Source organism: Sander lucioperca, chromosome 1 (assembly GCF_008315115.2).
Source record: "Sander lucioperca isolate FBNREF2018 chromosome 1, SLUC_FBN_1.2, whole genome shotgun sequence".
In the NCBI taxonomy this organism is placed as follows: domain Eukaryota; kingdom Metazoa; phylum Chordata; class Actinopteri; order Perciformes; family Percidae; genus Sander; species Sander lucioperca.
The window spans coordinates 18,895,292-18,918,480 of NC_050173.1; the positions used below are offsets into that span (position 1 = coordinate 18,895,292).

The 23,189-nt window shown below is 40.2% G+C and overlaps 1 long non-coding RNA gene across 1 annotated transcript in view; it reads left to right on the forward strand.

Moving 5' to 3' along the window:
- The window catches only part of LOC116051107, a 158,062-nt gene extending 135,794 nt beyond the window's left edge, over window positions 1-22,268 (forward strand). The window contains exons 2-3 of the long non-coding RNA XR_004105270.2: window positions 176-242; window positions 21,719-22,268. This is a non-coding gene — a long non-coding RNA (uncharacterized LOC116051107). The remainder of the gene's footprint in view (window positions 1-175; window positions 243-21,718) is intronic.
- Window positions 22,269-23,189: the final 921 nt, after the last annotated feature.

Sequence of the window (23,189 nt, forward strand, 5' to 3'; positions counted from 1 at the left end):
GAATTTGTCACCCCTTATACTACGTCACCTGACTTCCTCCTTTGCCTCGTTTTTTTGGGGGAGGACAATCTCCTTTATTACCAAGGTTTGCAATGTTGCTGGTAAATCTTTTAGATATAAACAATGTGAATATGTTATGATGCTTTATTGGTTTACTGTTTTTATTATATTGCAGGGAACCACAGTGAGCTGCTTAGATGAAGTGGCTGCAGTTTGTGCCCAACTCCCAACACGTCATCAAGGTAAGTAACTTTTACTGTGCTGTTCCTGTCATATAGAAAATAGCTTGCTCCGCTCATCAGTTATTACTAGTCTCGCATTGCTGGATCTATCTCCATAGCGCTGCAGAGGAGGGTCTGGCTAGTCCACACAACATTCCAGGATGGGAGAAAAACGTGCTCTGGTTTGTTTGCGTTTGTTTAAACCAATCACAATCGTCTTGGGTGGCACTAATGACCAGGCGCAGGTACGGTGCCACTGCAAAATAGCCTTGCGGCAGAACTTGTTTTGGTGGAACATAACACAAAATGATGTAAAAAAAACGTAGGGAGGCGAGCTCTGGAATTTAAATGGTTGTCCAGTGTGTGATGAGAATTTTACTTTACTAAAAAAAATATTATTTGATTGTCGGTTCTAGCTCGGAGGATGTTTCCCAAATTTATCGGAGTTCAGAATGCCAACACAAAGAAAGCGAAAGGTGAGTGACATCTGGCTGAAAATGAGGGACATCTGGCAGAACCTCGGGCGGCACCGGAACAATCCTGTTAATAAAAAAATTTAAAATATTTTCCCCCAAAGCAAATGCATTTTTGATGCATCTTACTTATTTTCACAAGTTAGTATGCAGTGCACGTTTTATGCCGTTTATTTTATTATTTTGTCCAAAATGTTGTCCAATTCATGTGAGAATGTACCTTTGTATAAAGCTTTGATTATCATAAAAACATCCACTCATGGTTTTTCTAAAATGTCTTTAAATTTCACCTTGATGTGGTGAGAGGTTTCAGAAAGACTGTGACAGTCTAAACCTAATTTTTACTTTTAATACATGTCCCTGTCATCAAACAAAATGACACTCATTTCCTATTGGGGAACTAATTTAACGTTTAAGACCTGTAGATGTTTAGCTTTTTAATTGTAAGGCACAATTCTTCTTGCTTCTGATTTCCAAACTGAATTGTGTCTTCAAATCCTTCATTTTGGAGTTCTCAATTGGATTTTCCTGTCCGGATGGAAAGAGCAGAACAATTTATTGGACTTTGAGTCCAGCTGACTTTCTCTATTAATAGTAATAGTAATTAGTAAACCTTTCATTTTCTTGTTTAATAGCAACCTTAAAACTCGTATAAACTTTCATCATTAGGTGAATATGAATTTTGGCGCGTGCGTGCGTGCGTGCGTGCGTGTGTGTGTGCATGTGTGTGCAGTACTTGCATGTATGAATTGGTACAATAATTAATACATCTCAGCATCATAACGCCATATCTGCCTCAGTACATCTTACTTAAGGAAACATTAGCCACCAGATTTGCTTTGACTAAATGGAAGCAAATAAAAAAAAAGAAAGGAAAAAAAAAAAAACAACAACCCTATTGTTGCACCAGTGAACTACACAATGATGTTTGGAGCTAGTATGTAAATATACTGTACCTTTCTTATGAATTAGACCTGACTACAATGAATATGTTCTTATCAATGTACAGTACACTTTGAGTAGATGAAGGCTGAAAAATGTTTCATATTGTTAAAATAAGCTGATTTATTCAGTGTTCTCCACCACGGTCATATCGTGACTGCAATTCAAGGGTTATTTTCCCTGAGTTGGGCCTCCTAGGCAGAACTTCCTCTCAAGTGTCTTAAGCTGCAGACACACTGACCAGACGGCCGACCCTCAGCAGAAAAGCCAGTTGGACTGATCAGTCCGCCAGTTGATTGGACGAACGTGCCACGTGGGTCTGGTTTCTCCAGAAATTCAAAGACAGACTGTCATGGCGGCTTGTTCAGAATATGATCTCATATTGTACTAAAATAGTTCACCGAAACGTGTTTCTGAAAACATTTTAAGCGAGAAATAGGCCATGCAGTTGCTGAATCTGTCTTCATTTCAGATCGACAAAGGTCAGTTTAAAAGCTTTTCGTCAGATTTTGAGAGACTCTAGTCACGGTCATTCCGGTCCCCGTTTCCGGGTTAGCACTCTACCAATCAGATGGGTCATTTGAGTCCACCTGCCGGCAGTGCCCGCCCCGCCAATTATACATGTCAAATCGGCCAAAATGAAGGCTGACCGCCCCTCGGACGGACGACGGCACGGAACACACCGAACAGACTCGAGTCACTGACCTCGGCAGGCTGTCCAACGGCCGATTATCGGCTCTGTGTGTCAGCGCCTTTACACATCCTACCTCTGTTGCAAGGATTGGCAGACCACAACCATGGCCTTACCCAATGATATTCATAAGGCAGATCATTGTTATAATTTATAGTCTGAAACAAAAAGACAATAAAAGACTAAAATGTGTTGGGTTAGCAAAGACTGTTTCTGTGCAAAAACACATCTGGTCGAACTGATGACCATAAACGATCTGGCTAAAATCCCAGGTTTCTCCCATTTGTATCACTTTATCTGGTTACCACACAACCTAAAGCTCTAATTTACCCCAAACAACAATGAACAAAGAAAAAGGTTGTACAGATCACATACATTTGTAATTGCATTACACATTGATAATCTTGGACTTAGATCTAAACCCAGCTAGTCTCAGGGGGGTTAAATCGAATGCTGACTGGCACATTTACCCTGCATGTTTTGCACCATTCATGATTCTTATAAATAATTACATTTCTTTTGATTGCTAGTGTATGACCTTAATGCCCATTGACTTGCCCAGAAAAAAGCAACACACATTGTAATAAACAAGTTCAAGGCTTTATCGGGATGTGAATTTTGTTCTTGCATTGCTTTCATTTTATTCATATACACTTGAATTACATAAATGAGACATTAAAAATGAAATATGTCCAAACCAAATCTAATTTATTTTCAGTTCCTCTTTCATGTTACCATCTGCCTTCCTCTCCATGTCTGTTTTTTTAATCTACCAATCCCTGCTCTTACTTTGCCAGACAAGGTCACATCACCAAATCAGTTTTCAAAGAACAGACACCCGATTGCCCATACAGATATAGACACATGATAAACACACATTTCCTTTTGCAATCTTAGCACATATACAAATGAAGTACTCGCACATATGACCAGTCTTGATTAATCAATTGGCTAAAACAATTTTTTACAACCCAGCTCCTCCAGGGGCGTTATCTCAGGCAGTGTGTGGTCTGCATAAATCATAAATCAGACCAATCTGATGATTGCAGCAGTGATAGCCCCTGCTTCTGCACCGCCTCAGCATGGCCTAATGTTATTTCCCTCCCCCGAAATGCATAATAATAATAATAATAATAATAACAATAATATGCACAATCAAGCGCAGCTCATAAATATCAGGACAAATTTGGCCTGAGAGAGGGTACATATGCATAAAAAACAACTCAAACAAGGGGTAAGTGAGTGCTCTGCCAGTGTTATTGTGGATGTTACAGAAAGACAAATAGACAGATTTCTCCTGAAGAGGGCTGAGTGACCCCTTACATGCATATTTTTCTCATTTGTATGTGTGATTGTGTCCCTGAGTGTATTTGTGTGTCCTCCCATGGTGCATGAGTGATGACTTCAAGTAACTGTGACCCCCACACATCACCCCTCCATGCATATAAAAACAGTCTACTGCTTTAATATCCTCATTTAATGACTAGCCCCAGTGAAAGACCATTAACGTAATGACATCACACTGGCCATCACACACACACACACACACACACACACACACACACACACACACACACACACACACACAAATGCATGCTAACTCTGAACGGTGACATTGTCTTCTTTCACTAATGAACAATGAATTAACAGTCGAGGTGAAATGTTTTTTCATTATTATGCTTGTGTGAGTACTGCTATGGCTTCATTTTAATCCTAATAGGAGATCTTTGCGATTGTTTGTCCGCATATAGGCTACTGTGTGTGTGTGTGTGTGTGTGTGTGTGTGTGTGTGTGTGTGTGTGTGTGTTGGAATATGAGCATGTGTGTAGCTGCAGCAGAGTTGGGGGTTGCAGTTTCATCTTACTAATTCAAGGACAGTTCCTAATCATGCAGAGTGAATACATGGAGACATTACAGGAACATATGCATTAACCTCTTGCATATTTACGTCATGGACACACACACAAACGCGAACACGCACTCACGCATGCTGACTACACACAAGCAATTTGTAATATTGAATAGCTGACACAGTAAGATTTCATAATCTATTGACAGTGTCACAGCACAGTCATGCAAGGTGGTGGAGCTATTGATAAAACACAGTATTGGCCTGTCATCCGTGTTCCTTAATCTGGGCTGATGTAACTTACTGCAAACAACAGATCCAAGGCCACCGCTGATGACATCATACTGTAGCACCCATAGGGGCTGAGGACTCCCTAAAGTGGTGCTTTTCCTTGTGCACTGTGTTGGAGATTCCTTTTTTTAATATCTTAACAACAAAAGACACACACAGACGATAAAGTATATGAGTCATTTTATTGTGTTGAATACAGAATAAACAATTTAATATTTTTTTTATTTTATTACACAATGTTATTAAGGGTTTCTTGAAAACTTTATTAAACAAACAGTAAATAATAACCCTCATTTGTTAAAAATAAAAATGAATTTATACTTTTTTTTGAATAAGAACAACTTAAATGGGAAACTTGGCAAGATCATATTTTGGCATTAACACACACAATATTCACAGGCATACATTGACACACACATTTGCACTCAATCATGCATACTAACCACCCAAATATACATCGAAACACACACACACTAAAAACTAAATTAACATCCAAAATCCATCTTCCCAAACCATAAATGTGGGTTGATGTCACTCTGTTAAAAAAAAAGAATGAAACCACATTCAACTCAGTGCTGCATCATCAACAGTTCATAATTCTAATCAGCGAGCTAATACAGTTGATATACTATACCTCAGGACACAATTGCCCCATGGTGGCAATTATCGCAAAACACCCGAGATCAACATCCCAGCACACACACTTGTAAACAGGCAAACGCACACCTTCCACATCATTTTTGTCCCTCCAATTAGAATTTTTAATATCCTGGTCGGCGTTAATGGAGATTAATGGCCAATCGCCATGGTGAATTCCAACTTCATCTATTATCATTCCAGCCTTGGTCCCAGTCCGCTCTAATTACATTCTCAAAATGCCCTCCGCTCTACAACCCCCATCACCCTAAGATCAATCAATAATTTTAATTTTCGGATGCCCCCCAACCCCGCTCCAATCCCTACCCTCGTCCTCTGCTTTCGCTCCTCTCTTCCTTCTCCGTGCGTGTCGATTTGTTTCCAAAGAAAATCAAATGCCGTAGGATAAAGGCTTATGGGGAATTAATTAACCATCTCGTCCAAGCTCCCTTTAAGTCCTTCGTTTGTTTGTCCTTTTGCTCAGTCACTCGTTGCCCAGGTTCATCTCTCTTGTGTCTGCTATGTCTTTCCTTCTTCGCCCTCTCTCTGTCTGGCGCATGGGGGGCGCTTTCCACTCTTTCCTCCTTCTTGCCACATAATTAGCATGCAGATATGCATTGCCTGATTCGCAAGTCAAATCGCCTCGCTATTTCCCCCTCTCTGTTTCTCTGCTCGATTTTGGGGCTGTGATTGTTCTTATTCAAATAGGGTGTTGGATTTGGTTAACCCCCCCTCCATCCAGTCTATCTACACACACACACACACACACACACACACACACACACACACACAGTGTATGATAACATTCCTCTTTATCTACAGACGACAGAGCTTTGCCCAATCTACTCCCACATTCTGTCTTGCCGCCAATCATGCAAAACAAGTAAAATGTGAAAAATTAAACACATTTCCAATCTTGTGGATGTGTGCTACAGCCTGTCTGAGCCTCTTTTTCTGTATGTCCAATGTACCAGCCTGTCAATAATATTAAGCATACCTCAATGGCAGGTTTCATATGGTGCATGCTTTTGCCTCTTGGTACGTTGGCACACATTCAAACAGACAAGAATACAGTACAGTATGTGTTTTGCGCCCCTCCCCCCCCAACCATACTCTACACAAATACATTTCTCTTATTTTCTGTACCTCCCTCTCTCTCTCTCGCTCTCTCTCACACACACAAAGCACGTCTTCTGGTGCAGGAAGATGTTTGCTCAGCACATTTCAATATGAACATTATAATACTCTATCTAGCTGCCATCTGTTTCCTTGTCATAAACCAACACAAGCCAGCAGTTTTTATTCCTGAACACTGAGACAAAAATCACATTCATTTTCCAACTAAAACTCAAATGTCATTATGTTTATATATATATATATATATAAAATTATTGAAGTGGGTTGGGACATCTATTTTTGATGGCCATGAAAAAAAGATATTCGAGGAGAGTCAATATTTGACCTTTGCCACATTGCATAAATGGAGGTCAAATTGAAGGCCAGACCTCTATCTTTCCCCTTCATTTTGCTTTAGGCTCTCATACATACGTTAATAACTCAGAAAATGCATACAGTGGTATTGAATCATTAAATTATCATCATTCCTTCACAGATTGAAGAAAAGAGAAATTCACTGGCTCCATTGAGGGAATACGGTGAAAGTAAAACGTCATGGTCGGGTTTAGGAATTTCCTGCTACAGTATAGTGTTCTCACATGTGATCATAACACATAAACACACACACACACACACACAGACAGCAACAAGTGTCAGAGTGTAGGGGGAGGTTCTCCTGCGTAGTCATGTCTTGGGATCGTTGGCACAAGGCCAGCTTTGCCATCTGTCTCCTCTCCCCCTTTCCCTGTCTCTCATCCTCCTCCTCCTCCAAGCCAATCTGCTCTACATTTGCTACCATTACGTGCCTGCCATCCTTATGGCTTATCAGAGGCAGGCGCCAGGCACCCTTTACCCCTCTCTCTCTCCTCCTCCTCACGCCCCTCTCTTCACGCCCCTATTTCCGCGCCCACTTTGCCATGGAGTTCTCTAAAGGGTCCAGGTGGCATCTTGCCCTGCTGTCTTCTCGGAGCCAGGACGGAAAACAAAGAAGTGCGGCGAAGACAACAAAAAAAGCCCCGAAAAACGAGGATATACTCCTTTCCACATCCTGCTTGGAGCCTGCTGTGCTTCCTGTGCCCACAGGCTTGGTGTTGGTTTGTTGTTGTTGTTGATTTCATGCTTCTTCCTCCTCTGGATGGCTGTTGCAGTTTGAGCATAAAAGGCTGGGAAGTACCCCTTCAAACCTTGGAACTTCCCTGGCTTTGGTGCTATTGACGGGACCCTGGTACGTCTCATATGCCCATACACTCACACACACACATACTCACACACATACACATGCACGTAGATGCTGCAGAGTGTTTCTCTCAGAGCTCCCTGCCACCTCGTCCGCCTGCTGCCTCGAAAGAACTGGGAATACCATGGGATCTACCAGAGACTCACTCACACGTACACAGACACACGCCGGATTTAATACGCACGTGCACTCGCCGGTCGTTTGAGACTGCAGGAAAGTGAATAATCAATTAAGTATTGATTTCTTGTAAGATTTTGTAAATTTCAAAGGCAAAGACAAAGAGGGTAGCTTAAGGAGAGCCGCCACGAGCGAGAGGAGCCGCAAATTAGCCAATAAACACAGACGGGGGAATAAACGAAGGTGAACGAACCGCTCGTCACTGCAATATGCTTCTGTTCATTTCTTGTTTCTCTATTGTTTTCTGCATGCCCCTCCAGAAGAATTAATGATGAATGCGACAATTGTTTCCTATGGAGATGAAGGGATGACGATTGGGCGAGCGAGGGTTAAAAGCAAGAGCTGCAGGAGGAGAGAGAGTCACTGGAGGACTTGGTAATTAGGCAGCCGGCAACATACGCCTCATCAGTATGCGGAGTATGCAAATTGGCCGGCTGGCTCTTTCTTTTTGTCATGGATCAGAAGGCAAGAGCTGCAGAGAAGAATTAAGAGCTATTATTCTACCCAAGGAGAGGCTGATATATGCAAAGGAGGGGGGAGAGGGAGAGGGGGAGGAGGAGGAGAAGGAGAGCAAAGAACACTCTTTAACCACAGAGATATACAATGGACTCCACTGCAAAGGAGAGTCAAATACAATCAAACAAATACACTCTTATTCTCCCGCACACCCTGGGAGAGAGTTCTACATTTGCGCTGGAAATAGCAAAAGAGAAAACGACAATCAGACACGCACCTTCATTTGGTATTATGCCTATCTCCACATATTGATAGGCTGCTTCGTGGATGATAATTACCTTTTGGAATATCGAATCCCGAAACGAGCCTCGGAATGAAGGAACAAGAAGAAAGGACAGAAAAAAAGAAAAGAGCGGAGTTATGCAAAGGCGCTAATGATATTCAGAGCGCTGACTGTGTGTCATCTGCATGATGACAACGGCCAATTATAATGAACCATTGGCTCTCCGCCACAGATAAGTAGAAGAGAGAACGATATGGGTGAACAGGAGGGGGAAGCAAAAAGAACTTCCTCATCCCTTTCTTCTTAATTTGCCGCTGATATTTGCAGATTCTGTGTCGTGTGGATTTACAGTAACGATGCATGTTGAAAAAAAAAAAAGACAACCTTTCTTTGCATTGTCCCTTAAATGGAATAAAAGGCCACGAAGATGAGAGTATCCATCCATGTAGGATTTATGGCTGCTTGGGGTGGTATTCCATTGCCACGTTGGTCAACTGGGCTTTGGTTCTGATGGCACTCGCTCCTGTACCAACCATCGCTCTGACGAGCCAAAGAATCTGTTGGAAAACATACACATACACACAAGCATACGCACACACGGCGGCATCATTCACAGTTTCGCCGTCTCCCCTTCCTCATCACACTACAAAATGCTTCCCCATCACCGTTTTGCATATTCGCATGCCGCCCCGCCTGCCACAAAGGACTAAACAGCCGTATGCAAAACAGCCTGGTATCCCCACTTACATAGCGATGAGACGCACAGTGTGAGAAAGAGGGGGCGGGAGCTGGGCGGGGGGTAAAACACGATGGGGGGGAGGAAGACAGGAAGGTGGGGGGGGGCAGGAGGCCCACAGGGGAGCTTGTTGGCACTAAAAAGGGGCACGTGCGGTGATACCACTCCTACTTTGTGATGACAGAAAGAGGCGGGCGTGGGAAAATAGTGGTGGAGTGGAGGGGGGATGAAAGGGAGGGGAGAGGAGGGAGAAGGGGGACGAGGGCATGTTGGCACTAAGAGGTGGCACGTGTTGCCGGAGCAGGAGGGGCGACGTGGGTGGGCGAGGTGCAGTGGGAGGTACAGGAAAATGGGGGGTTAGATGGGGGCGCGGCAGGGGGTGGCACTAAACACAGATGAGTGTCTAAAGAGGAATAGTTTTCAGATTTAGGGGCCACCTGCATTAAGGAGGAATGTCACACCAAGACCCACAGTCAACCTCCCTACACACAGACACACACACACCTCTTATCAGACCTCAGGGGAATATGCCAGTGGGGGTGTGGCTGCCATGCCTGTGACGGAGCAGGGTAACTTCCACATGAAATACCCACGTGTGCTTCCACAGACCTCCAGGGGTGCCAGCGATGTGCACATGCACACACACACACACACACACACACACACACACACACACACACACACACACACACACACACACACACACACACACACACACACACACACACACACACACTTTTTTGCATATGCAGATGCATCAGGAAGCTCAGTGTTCACTGCAGACTTGGCATCAAGCCAAAACGTAGACGCGGTGTGACTGGTAATGCATATGCACAATAAACAAAAACACACACATACACCCATGCACGCACGCACACACAAGCACACACATATATCTGACCAGAAGGTCTTTTGATACGCTGATTTTTTTTTTGAGATTTCATTCTCTTCTCTTGACATCCTGTCTTGTTGCAGTTGAGTTTATAGGCTGCAATTTTTTGTTCATTTGACACTTTTTGTATCTCAACTTTGATATATATATATACATATATATATATATATATATATATATATATATATATATATATATATATATATATATATCTAGTGAAATTTTATTGTTAAAAAAAACAGTTAATTTATATTTGCTGTTATTTTGATGATAATAAACGTTTATTGTTCCTCTGTTAAAAAAAATAAAAAAAATAAAAATGTGTCAAATGATGACCAATCTAAGAGGCCCTGTGTGTTAAAATACAGATTATTGTATGACTGTTGCAGTCCCTATGCTTGTCTTTTGTGAACAAAGCAGATTCGTGATTGTCACCATTTAAAGTAGATGTTTCTTTGTAGGCCAAGATCCGAGACTAGCTCAGCTGTGAGTTGTATGTGTTACCTAAACCTCGACCTTGGTGACAAAAACACTAAATTGGTTTGACTCCAGTCAAGAGTTCACGTTCACCGTCTTAAAGTCATCCAGTGGCAAGTGGATTTGATTATTTTCACATTCACTTCTAGTTTAAAAGCGATAGTAGTTTCACATGTCCTTCTTGAGATGCAAGCCTATAGCTTTTAGCCTCGCTAAGTGAATCATCAGTGGCAGTATCAAATTACCCTCAACAAAGACCAAAGGTTACTTAAAGGCCTTTTAGTCATCCACGCTGGCATGCCAGCTAATTTACAGCAGACTCATTACACCAGCATTAAACACAATTTCCTGCCGACAAATTTCATTTGGTAGAAAAATCATTACCATGGCAATAATAAACAAGCTTATACAGTAGTGGCTAATGGCAATTTGAGTAACCTAATGATGTAAGCAAACCACAGAAATAGCAACAGGGGCTTGAACAGCTATAATCAAAGCTCTGTTTAACATAGATGTTGACGTGACGAGTGTTAAAATTACTTTGGAGTTTTTATTTCTTTCTGTTTTCTTTCTCTTTTTCTTTCTTAAGCTTTGTCTTGGGCCTGGACTATGACAGTGGAAATATAATGTTTCATAACTGTCAGTGCACAGGGTTGTGTGTAGCCTGGGGTTGCTGTACTGAACAATAAACCATAATTTGATAGATGAGAAATTACAGCGGTCCATCTACTGTGCAGGGCCCTCACCCCGGGCAACGCAATACCGTGCCAGATGATGTGTCACATTTCTGTGAGAGAGGGAGAAAAATGAAATTATTCCTTTATACTTTACTGCCTGTGTTTTGAATGTAGCATCCCTGTTTGTTTTATGTAGATAAACTAAAACCACAGATGGATGTGAGGCCTCTCATTGGCACTGCCAATTATTATATAGGCCCTCTGTCCTTTAAAGCTCCATGCATTGCTGTGTGAGAGGTGCTGGCAGGAATGATAAGCCATCTGGGTTCATGTGGTGCATATATTGTTGAGTACACCACTGATTTATATTTAACAGTCACTAAACACACCTCCTCCTCTCTCCCACATGTGGGGAGTCACTGCTGATAGAAGATATGTATTGTAGGTAGCAAGCCCACCTCCGTTAGCCAATGCATTTGCTATTAGCGAATGTATATCTCTTTGAGTGTGGCATGGATTTGCTGTGTAGCAGGTTGGAAATTATGTGTTCTCTGTGACATCGTGGCTGAGAACTACTCAGACCAACCATTAGTACCCCTGGAGCATGCTCCAGTGCTGTATCATTTGTGTCAAGTATACAAGAATGATTTGACTTGGTCCCATGGCAAGTAACTGACAGCCATGTGAATAAACATAATGGTTGCGATCCCACTGGAAACTAGCGCTTAAGTGTAAATTAGTGGGCAACACTAATAGCAAGCGAAAGGGGGAAGGTTATAAGTGGGAACGACTGCAGTATACTGAGGCGAAGATAACAAGTTGGCAGGGTGATGGGCAGCTATTTATCATCCCTGTTGTGTAAGCTGTTGCTTTGTGATTTCACCACTAGGGTCACTGTGAGGTGTGTGTTAACTTTTACTGTGCCCACATCTTACAAGAGAGAAATCCATTGAAATCTGCCCCAAGCAGAGTCCTCTTACTGTCTGATCATATATATAAACTATGTACCAAGACAGTTATGTGCTGTTAAGAATATTATATTTTTATTGCATGTTTCAAAAGCTCCAGCCAATAGGAGGGAGGCTAATCCCACTCTTTTGTTCTGCTGTGTTGTATGTCTTGTCAGACAACAGCAGCACTGAAGTCAATGGAGAAAACAGTTTGTCCTCTTTTTGAAGCCGCTGAAGCTCACATCCTCAAAAGGTGGTGATGTCATGTGAAATGAATGGCTTTTATTCCTCAGTAATTTTATGATCTTGGCATGAAACCTTATATCCTACCCCATTCCTATTAGGGAACACCCCCCACTCCCTCCCCCTTTTTTTTTAACAAGAGCGATCTGATAGATGTTCAGAAAGATGTTTTTTTCTTCCCCTTTGTTCTGGTCAGTGGGCTCATGCAATGTTTATTAGATTAAAAGTCAGTCACTGTGACAAGAGAAAAGGTGAAAAAAAAATGCAAAATACAAAAGAGAAGCCTATCACTGGCACTGGTAGCGCATTCTCTGCTGGTCTTTTTTTTATTACAAATCACTTTGGAAGGCACCAGTGAGGGGAGGGATAGATTTGTCTGTGATTTAAAGCAGCAGTATATAATACAGCATTTATGATCAGAACTTGCGTTTGTGTCTGACAATTAACGTGACTTCAGTCGGTTTTATGGCCGGATTCAAACAGGGACTGCGTTTCATAGTGATGATAGAAGACAGAGTGGACATAAATAAGAATATACATATGTGAAATCCATAAAGGGTTACCAAATGGTTTATATGGAAAAGGGAAGTTCGGGTGGGAGAGTTCATCCTCCACATCTGAATTGTCACAGCAGCTTTTATAATGTACAGCATAGTGGGGGTTGTCATGTTCTGGTGCTTCATATGTACACTGAAAGTCTCTTTTATCCTTGTACTTTATTAGACTGGGTTGAATCTAATCAGGCCAAATGCACAAATAAAGGCATATGAGCTGACTGTGTAATTGTTAAATATATAAAAACGATTGTTTTTATATGAAGGTATAAAGGATCTGCTTGGCACTGAGTGATTTTTTATTATCTTTGATGAGTTTAGGATATCTATTGCTGCTATTACCCCATAAAGCATGTAAATATTGCTTTGAATGCAGTCTTTATTACCCTGTTTTGTTTAAAGGCATTCACACACTGCCCATCTAAATATTTAACCAGTGTTCACCCTGGTTCCCATTATCTCCTCACATTAATATCTCAATGCATAATTGTAAATAAGTGAGAACATACCCATTGGAGCTACAACACATGTTTTTGATTCTCAAATCTAGCTCTCCTATGGTTAGTGCCTTTTTCACTAGTAATGTATCAAAACAAGTCATGTATCTTTTATTGTTAAAGATTTAAATATGATCCAAAACCAATGCCACTTAAACATAGCGAGCGGCACAAAGTTGGTTAACAGAAGCAAAATTCATTTGAAGCACCAGTGCACATGAGCCTGGGGTAAAGTAGTTTCACTTAAAGTGATTATTTCCTTGTTTTTCTTTACTCTGGGGACACTTTTGGCATTAAGTACTCTCTGCGTTGGTGGTTTTCACTATAGGCACTTGCTAGTTTAGAACAATAATCCCTAATAAAGATGAGCAAAACTGACCTTTTATGGTTGGACATATTTGTAAAACATTAGTTAGTGATTCCTAAAGTTCTTAAAACATCTTATCTTTGACTCATACAGAGTTCAGTTTCAGATTTTAAGAATGCAAGTACCACGGGGAACTGAATGCTTTGTAGCTACGAAAAAAAATCTATGTTTTTCAATTTTTTATATATCATTTCTCAGTGTTGATATAGGACTCCCTGGTCCAACTGGCCATGTTGACAAGAGCTCATGTCACAACTTGGCCAGTTCATTTTGCATTACATTTCCCAGAATCCCTTTTGACAGAACCCAGAAAACAGGCATGAACTTATTGCTCTCAATCAAAGGTAGATCTATGGCAATCAACTACAGCTACCATGTGAACTCATTAGTTTTATAACATTGAGGCACGTCTACGACCGCAGCTGCATCGCTAAAGCAAAATGCAACATGCCAACTCTCTTTTACATTCTGTTCTATTGTCAGTAGATCATGTGGTACATTTGTGTTTTCTTTATGATTACTGAGTATACAAAGAAGCTCTTCTTCTTTTGGAGCGGCACCTGACAGAACCTTTACCACTGGTGTTTTAGAGAGCTAAATTGTTGTTGTAGTGTGGCTACAATGGGAAACACTGACAAGGGGGAATGAGGGAATTCATGAAAATAACCGCACATTCGACCAGAACAGTTTTGTTGACAGTGTTCTCATTGATAGATTTAGCTCTTAGCATAGGTTTTCCTTCACTATCATTATAGATTGGGCTAACCTTCCTCCAGTGGAATACAGGTGCATGGCTTGAGCTGCAAAATACTGTCGGTGACAGCTGATCTCAGCAGAAAACAAAAAAACAAACTATAGTGGAGCACAATCAACAGAAAGACTTATGTGAAATGATATATTAAAGTAAGGTCAAATACAATCACCAAAACAGGATAAATTAGAATAAAATAAATAAAAAGAAAGAGAGTAAAAGCAGTAAATATGACCCTGCTTGTTTATCGTTTTTCCCTGTATAAATATATGTGACTTCTCTTAGACTCAAAGGATTGAGTACAGTAGATAATATGTGTTGGACAATCAACACCGCAACTCAACGCCTCTCTCTCCCTCCCTCTTTCTCTCCAACAATCAGCAGCATCATCCACCTTTCATCAGGCCAGACCATTGATCCTCCACCCGGCAGGGGGTCCTTTCAGTATGCAGCCTAATGTTCTCATTATATGTCCTGCATGGTCCCATTGCTGATGACTGGCTGATTACCATCTCATTAAGAGAAATGGCCAGGCAGGGGAGAGAAGGACCTGTCACACATTAAGGAGCTCATCAGAGCACAGAAATAATACATGCTGGAGACTTGCTTCATGTCTGATGGTACCTGAAGAAAAATGATTTCTTTATTGGAGAAAATAGCAAGGAAGAACTTGCACTATTAAATATGATCTGCAAATATTAGGGATTTGACATTTTGAATGCACACATTGATCACTTTAAATATTGTTTCAGCTTGGATACATTTTTGTTTAGCCACACTTAGTACTCAGTACAAATCTACTGACCATATGTAAAATGTACAATTATAGACTCAAAGTTGCTCAGTTCAATATGATCCGGTCAGCCCTTACCATTCAAACTTTGAGATCTGATTCAGAATGTTTTGTCCTGTTTAAACTCTGAGACACGTCATGCATTTGCCCCAGTGTAACAATGACCGTGTTATCATTCAGAAATCATATTTTTATACACCGTTGCTAATTACATCCCTGGTTTTATGAAGAAACATGTTGGTCAATGATGTACCTTGATTCAGCTAGCCTTGTTTGTGCATGCAAGTGCTTCTTTATTCCAGCATCCATGTGTGTTGGGGGGGTGGGGGGTGGAGGGAGGGGGTCTGAAAATCCCAAGGTAATCTGAAGCACAAAGGCAATGTCATTATAGACATGGGAGGACATTATTCTAAAATGGCAAGTGATGCAGTGCTGAGACAGTAGATAAGGTGAAGAGAAAATGTGGAGGAAAGAGGAAAGGAGAGAGTGAACGCTTGAATTTGTCATGGACAGATAAAAACAGACTAGGGCCAGGCTGGAGGACACCGTGATATGGGTGTTGTTTTTTTATTCCTCTTTTCCCTCTTCCTTTCCTCCCTCCCTCCCTCTCGCTATACCCTCCTCACTCCCTTTTGAGGTTTATCTGACATACGATGAATGCAGCAATTTTATCTGAATAGACAAAGGAGCAGTGACATGCAGCCTCACTGTGACGATTGACCTTGAAGGAGACGAAAGGAAGGAAGGAATAAAGGAGGAGGGAAGGATGAAAGAGGGAAACGGCCATGGCCGTTACTGCTTCTCTCTGTTACAACACTCTGAGCTATCTTAATGTTATCCTTCTAATACTGGTAATACTAAACAATGCACATGTTTATGTAACCGTTTTTTAACTAGCTGACGAGCATTTGTGTATGCTATTTCCATGTCTAACTTAAAAATACAACAAAGTGTAGTTCTTGCTGGTTTAAAATGACAGATCTCTGTAACTATAGGTCTTTTGTGGTGAATTCAGGAGACAGAGTTAAATACAGTGCCTTAATGGAAAAGTCCACCTTAAATTAGTTAAATAAATGAATGGTATAAGATGGCGGATGTCACAGCTACAGTGGAGTGTGATGGCATATTTTCTACAATCTTACACAGTCCTGCAGACTTGAAATAAAGGGCTTTCTTTCTACACTCAATATTTAACATCATACCAGAAAATCGTAAAAAGAAAAATTATTGTATATTAATTATTATCAGCAGCAGCTTTAATAAGTCTATAATTCAACAGAACATAATGAGTTCAAGGCACGACTCACTTTTCTCAACTGGAAATAAATTTGCTTTCTTGCTCTTATTAGCCCTATCGTTTGCACTAATGCTTTCTCCACCTACACATTAAACCAACAACTGGATGCAACAAGTTCAGGCATGTTCTCTGGTGGCTGCTGAAAGTCATCCTGCAAAATGTAGGAAACCGCTTTCTGATGTTGAAAGATAGGCGAACAAGGTTATTGGATGACAGGCACATCAAGAAGTCAATTACAACATTTCGTCTCAAAATAAAACCTGCAATGAAGAACACACAGTGATATGTGTGGATCTCTTTTCCATTTTTCTTTCCAATGGAAACTGACGCTTCAACCTTTTACTTCTGTTGTCAAAAGAAGTTACATTTGTCTATGAATTTCACTTTATTTGCTAAATCAATCAGATTTTGAATCTTAATCTAGAAAAATTGATTTATCTTTTGTGAAATGAATACTGACAGTAAAGGGACACCAACGGACTTATAAGAGCTTCATTTTGTCTAATGCAAACCTCAGTCTTCCTGCTGCTGATTATACTCTATGAGTGTGTGTAATTGATGACTTTTCTTTCCTCTCCCATCTCTCATAGTTACACTAGAAGTATGTACTGCCAACATGCACTAATTAATTGGTTGATTAATGGCTCTTTGGCTCACAACCAAACATTAGGGTTACATTGTCACATGTAAACCACAGTGCAAGAGATAAACATTCAATACTCAATACAATACACTTAATAACTCAGCAAATATCATCAGGCAGAACCCAGATATGCATTTCTTTCTTTGTTGGCATTTTATGGGCTTTACTTTCTGCATAGGAATGAAAGATTTATTGACAATGTCCTGTTTCAAGAACACCATTAAACACAGAAAATTGTAGACAGATGACCGTACAGTCACTGGTATTGTGACTATACCTGAACGCATGCAGCATCAACCTTTACAACCTTTGAGGACTTTTAACCCAATGTAGCAGCTGTCTCATGTCACCTGGAGTGCATGTGTTGAGCTTAACACACTGTGGCACACCTAAACTTTGTAGTCTACGGCTGCACACTGAAGTGGAACAGGGTTATATGTGGCCCACAGCTGGCGTCTTCATTTGTGATGGGACATTACCCGCAGCACAGACTTCTTTGAGTTCTGACCAATTCAATTAACAGAGGTGTTCTGACATAAACATCAGGTTATGTCTCAGATGTGATGTAAAAGACATGCTGAAAAAACATTGCATTAGTGGATTTTGCTGAACTGAACTGCATGTTATTAATTTTAAATGTCAGTAATCCTCTGTGTCACTGAGCTTAATCTGAAACAGGAAAGGTGTAATTTCACTAATCGGGCTAAAGATCAAATATTATTTCAGTGACAATATGGAAAAAGAGCAAGACAACCCCCAAGATTGGAGGAAACATTTATGATAAAGCAAAAATTATAGAAAACTTCCACGTCCTGATTACACTCATAGAATAAAAAAAAAAAAGTATTGCCTTCCTTATGCATAAAATTACAGAGATAAATATGAATATCTTAATGTTAAACCTCAGGAGTTTGATTTTAGTCATTACGTATAGTATATATCCAAATTAATTTAAATGTATTTTGTAAAACGTAGAATCCTTATATATAATAATACTAATCCTCTTATACTTGCGAAATGTATTTTTTAAATTAATTTTACAATTACTTTTTAAGCAGCTAACAACTTACATCTCTCAGAATGCATGTACCGGTGGCAGGTTTCATAGATATAAACCAATAAACATACAGATGATATACATGCATGGGAACATTTTAAAAGTTTAAAATGATGTATACATGTATGCATAATCTGCATAGCAATGTTAAGAGATGCATCAAAATTGAATGAAATGGTTGCCATATAGGATAAAACCATTTAGATAAAATAGATGTGAGCCCAGAATTGAACCCAGTGGTGCCCCATGTTAGAGGGGCTAGTAATGAGACAGAGAAAGGTTTACCCATACTGTATGCCAATTTATGCGATGAGGCTGTGAGTGAAGATGATATGATCAATGTTAGCAACATTGTTACCTGAAGTTACTTGGCAACTACTAAAGAATAACTTATAAAAAGGAAATAAATGAGTGGACAACTTGAGGACAGGTTTCTTAAAAGAGTCTTATATGCTTGCTTTAAAAACTCAGGGCATTACAAAAAGAGACCAATGATTCATTAACAATAGGGAAAAAAGACACATTTTCTCCTCATTACTTTTTTATGTAGGGTATTTCACTCTGAGGAGGTTACATCCAGATGCCTTCAAATTTAAAAGATGAATAACCCTGAGAGTTTAACAAGAAATTGGAGAAAACGTAATTTATCTTCTGATATAGCAATCTTGACAAGAAAAAAAAGAAATTCTCAGAGCTCACAGATGAACTGCAAGATGTAAGATCAATAGCTCTATAGAGGGATGAGATTATTTGTGTTTGCATTAATTAAGCAAGCAAACAGTTCATCTTTTCCATTATTTTTTTTTCCAATTCAGCGTCGGTAAATCCTTCATATTTAAATAATAAAAAAATAAAAGTTACTCTATACTCAGCCCCTCTGTACTTCATTTTCAGGCACTTCAGATCGTCATTGGTCTTACCACACAATTAATATGAGATATTTTCTGTACTCTTCTTCTAGAAACAAAACATAATGTTTTAATCTAAGTACTGCCTCTACAAACACAACCCAAGTTGAGGTCAGCTGCCTTATATTTCATGGAAAACAATAATGTGGCCAAGCTCTCTACTGGGGAAAAACACACTGCAGCAAGTCTTAGAGTCGCATGTGTTTACTGTGTAAATGTCACCTTTTGGGTGGTATGTACTTCCCAAGCTTTCACTGGAGCTGTGTTTAGATCATTGAGAAAATGTCAACTTTTTCCCTCCTTGGTTCTTGTAGCTTTAAAGGGGTGATAGAATGCAAAACCGAGTTTACCTTGTCATAGTTAAATTACGACTGACACCTCTTTCCTATGCAAATCTCACAATTTGAAACTGCCGCTGAAAACGGGCAAATCTCAACAAAGCCAGTAGTTGACGTCAACTCAGGTGGCTGTACCTTATTTGGCTCTAGTCTGTACCCTTGTCACGCCCCAAAATTTACATACAAAACCACTGGTCTGAGACCAGCTGGTGTTCTGAATGTTGGTTGCACAGATCTTACACATTGTTTGTCTGCTATTTCATTACTAAATTCACTTGGCCTGTCCTGTCCACCTTCACAGACCCTGCTGTGAGCTGGCTAGAGCTCTATCAGGAGACTCGCAGACCAGAGGCGTTTATTTCCCTGATCGTTTGTTTAAATAACTCAACACACATATCCATTATAAGATTAACTGGAACCTGTGGTTTTTCAAAGTTATAAGGCTCCACAAGAGATTGCGGGCATAACCAATCTTGCTGACTCGCTGTCTCCCCTTCTGATCAGTGCTGCTGTATATAGGAGAAAGCAGAGAGGGGAGGGGCTGCTCCTCAGTCACAGAAGACTGTGTGTGTGTGTGTGTGTGTGTGTGTCGCTCGTTGTAAATCAACCAATCAGCGCGCAGCTCATCTAAATATTCATGAGCATACCATATAAGGGAGAAAACCTCTCGTTTCAATCCAGGGCTCTTTCACAGGCTAGCATTAGGGCGCATAGAACAGCACCCGGGCCATTTTCAGCCCAACCAATGTTACATACCCTATTTGGAGACCTTAAGGAACAGTGTGAAATACCCTATATAATCATTCTACCATCCCTTTAAAGATGCAATATGTAATACTGACAGCTAGCGTTACTGCAGTCCAAATTCAAAATACTGGAGAGAGTCGTTTCCCCCGGCCCCTCCTCCCCAGACTCAAAGTTCACGGTGGTTGCCAGGTTGAGAACACAGTATCCAACAATGTTGCTAGACGCTAGTCTCACATAGTCAGACATTACTCCACAGTGCAGCAGAGTAGCTAACGTTAGATGCTGGCTATGGTGACAGTCATAAAAACCAGTGCTCACGCAGAGCTCTTTACCCGACTGACAGACAGGAGAAAATACTCGCATTAGCATTCTTGTCATAAATGATAGTATTTCAACTTTCAGCATGTTTCCTTAATATCTGATGACATATTGTGGTAATTTATTATTATTGGATTTATTACAGTAAATGTATTACATATTGCACCTTTATCTTTATTTTTTTGGTGAGCAAAGTCCCCAAAGTCTAGACAGAATGCAGAGTGGAATCTTTCTTTGCCAAAAAGTAAACTTTTTAAATTTAGCCATACCAGGATCGTTCTGGCTAGAACAAATATGCAGTTGCATTAACATCTGAGGAAATAAGAAAGGTTCTTAATCCAATTTAAATCCGTCTTCATACTGGCATTCTGCTTCTGCATGGACTTCTACATTGGACATATTAAAAAATCACAGATGTGGTGGTTGTTCAATATATTCTTTCTTTCTATGTTTACATATAATTATGTTTTACAGAGCATTGCTTCTTGCTTTAAACGGACAGTTTATTTTACACAACTCTGTTCTCTTTTATCCCATATAAATAACTAATTGATTCACTGAAATTTAATTCAAGATTTATTCGTGGTTATTTTATCATTCAAGACACCGTGATTCACAGTCTTTTCTATCCATCAACATATAGATGCCACATGTTGACCAGTCGAATGTGATGTTAAGAATGTCAGGCAAGGCCGCCTTTGTAACAGGTGTGTGACTCTATCCAGACAGTTATCATTTAATCTGCTAATGTGAAGGGAAGAGTAATCCCACATGTGGAAGTTTTACTGCTCTGTAATTGCGGCGCTGCTAGTGAGCAGCCCCCTGAGCCTCGGAGAAAAAGAATGACCTGCATTGAGTTCCAAAACACAGACAGACGCGATAACATTTAGAGGGGATGAAATTTGTGTTAATTTCAGATGACTTGCCTTTTCCAAACTAATTTAGTTTTCGCTCTGTTTGTTGACGTTGCTTGTAATGTGACGACTGTGACATGCATTTCCACAACAGATGGATTAATGTTTTTCTTTTCTCCGTGAAATTTTTCCTCTCTTTTTTCATTCCCCTTTACTCTCTCGCTCTCTCTTTCTTTCTTTCTTGCAGGATTTCATCTAGACAGGTGCTTCCTGTCCGGACTTTGACGTAAAATTAAACACAAGTCCAGATGTGAAGTATATGTGTCCGCGAAAGTGTGTGTGCATGTGTGTGCATGTTTAAGACAGACAGAAAGGGGGTGAAACCTGTTTTCTGTGCACGACCTGGTCATTTTAACACAGTTGAAAGAAGAAGGAATGAAAAGAAATAAAGTAAAACAGACATACAGAAAAAGAGAGAGGGTAATAAAGAGTGTGGCCATGAAAGAGAATTTGCGACAAATGCAATTCCATGATTGAACAAGTTAACTTTCAGTGAACCTATTACCCCTAGAACTTAAGCACAGCACAGAGACGTGAAATATGTCTACTTTGTGTATGCACCCCGCTCTTTATTTTCATGTGTTTTTCTCCTTGAAAAAATACAAAAAGTTAGCCTACACATCCACGTAGAATACTGACATTGTGAATGAAACAGTGTAAATCATTGTAGCTTTCCCCAACATATACAGTATTTGTGTCTGTGTATCTATCACGTACAGAAAATGTTCATTTTTATGTAATGCCGGTTTCAAGATGATTCCAGGTTAATGGTATCACAATGTTGCTTTCAGAGAGCGATTAAATACATTCGTCTAAAAGACATGGTTTCCCGTTTTTTCCTTTGCTTTTTTTGTCCATGTCCTGAATGGAGACAGGGGAGAGAAAGAGAGGGAGAAATGGAAAGGTCATGAGTGATGGATGCTTTGTGTGTGTCTGTCATTCCCAATTACTGAACTTTGCCTTTTAAAAGCGTCGCTCAGATGCATTTCTCATTTCTGCCTTTCTGACTGATGAAGAGCAGGCTCTCACTGGGGGCACTGTGTGGTTTAAACACCGCCTCACTAGCCATTCACTATTTACTTCAGACGCAATACACTGCAGCAGCCGCTCATGCTCTGCACTACAACTTTCTTGATTTGTAGTAATCGTCACGTTCCGTTATCAAATGTATAGTTTCCATGCGCTCAGGTCTGTTATGGTGTGACACGAAGAAAAATAAGATGACATATCATGTTTTTTTTTTTTAAAGAAGTATTCAAAGGTATAAAAATTAAACCAAGGCTGCACTTTGTTGCTGAGCAAAGCAGATGCCTACAATACCTACAGTCGGTGCTCGGACTCTTTAAACTTATCACTATTACCGTTATTAATTCCTAACATTTTTAAAGGTTGTTGAGATGGCTCACAGCAAAACAAATAAACAAAAATGTTATCTACAGTCGGGTATCTTATTAGGCAGCAAACACTTTATGATTGAATAACCTTTTGCATTTTGAAAAACAAAAATCACCAGCAGTATATAAATTCCTGCATTTTTATATTTTTCACAGAATAACTGCATAGAAATGTTCGGTATGCAACCTTAGTATGTTCCTATATGCTCCTATCCTTATTTTTGTACACTTACACATACATTTTTTTCCCCACATTATCTGCTT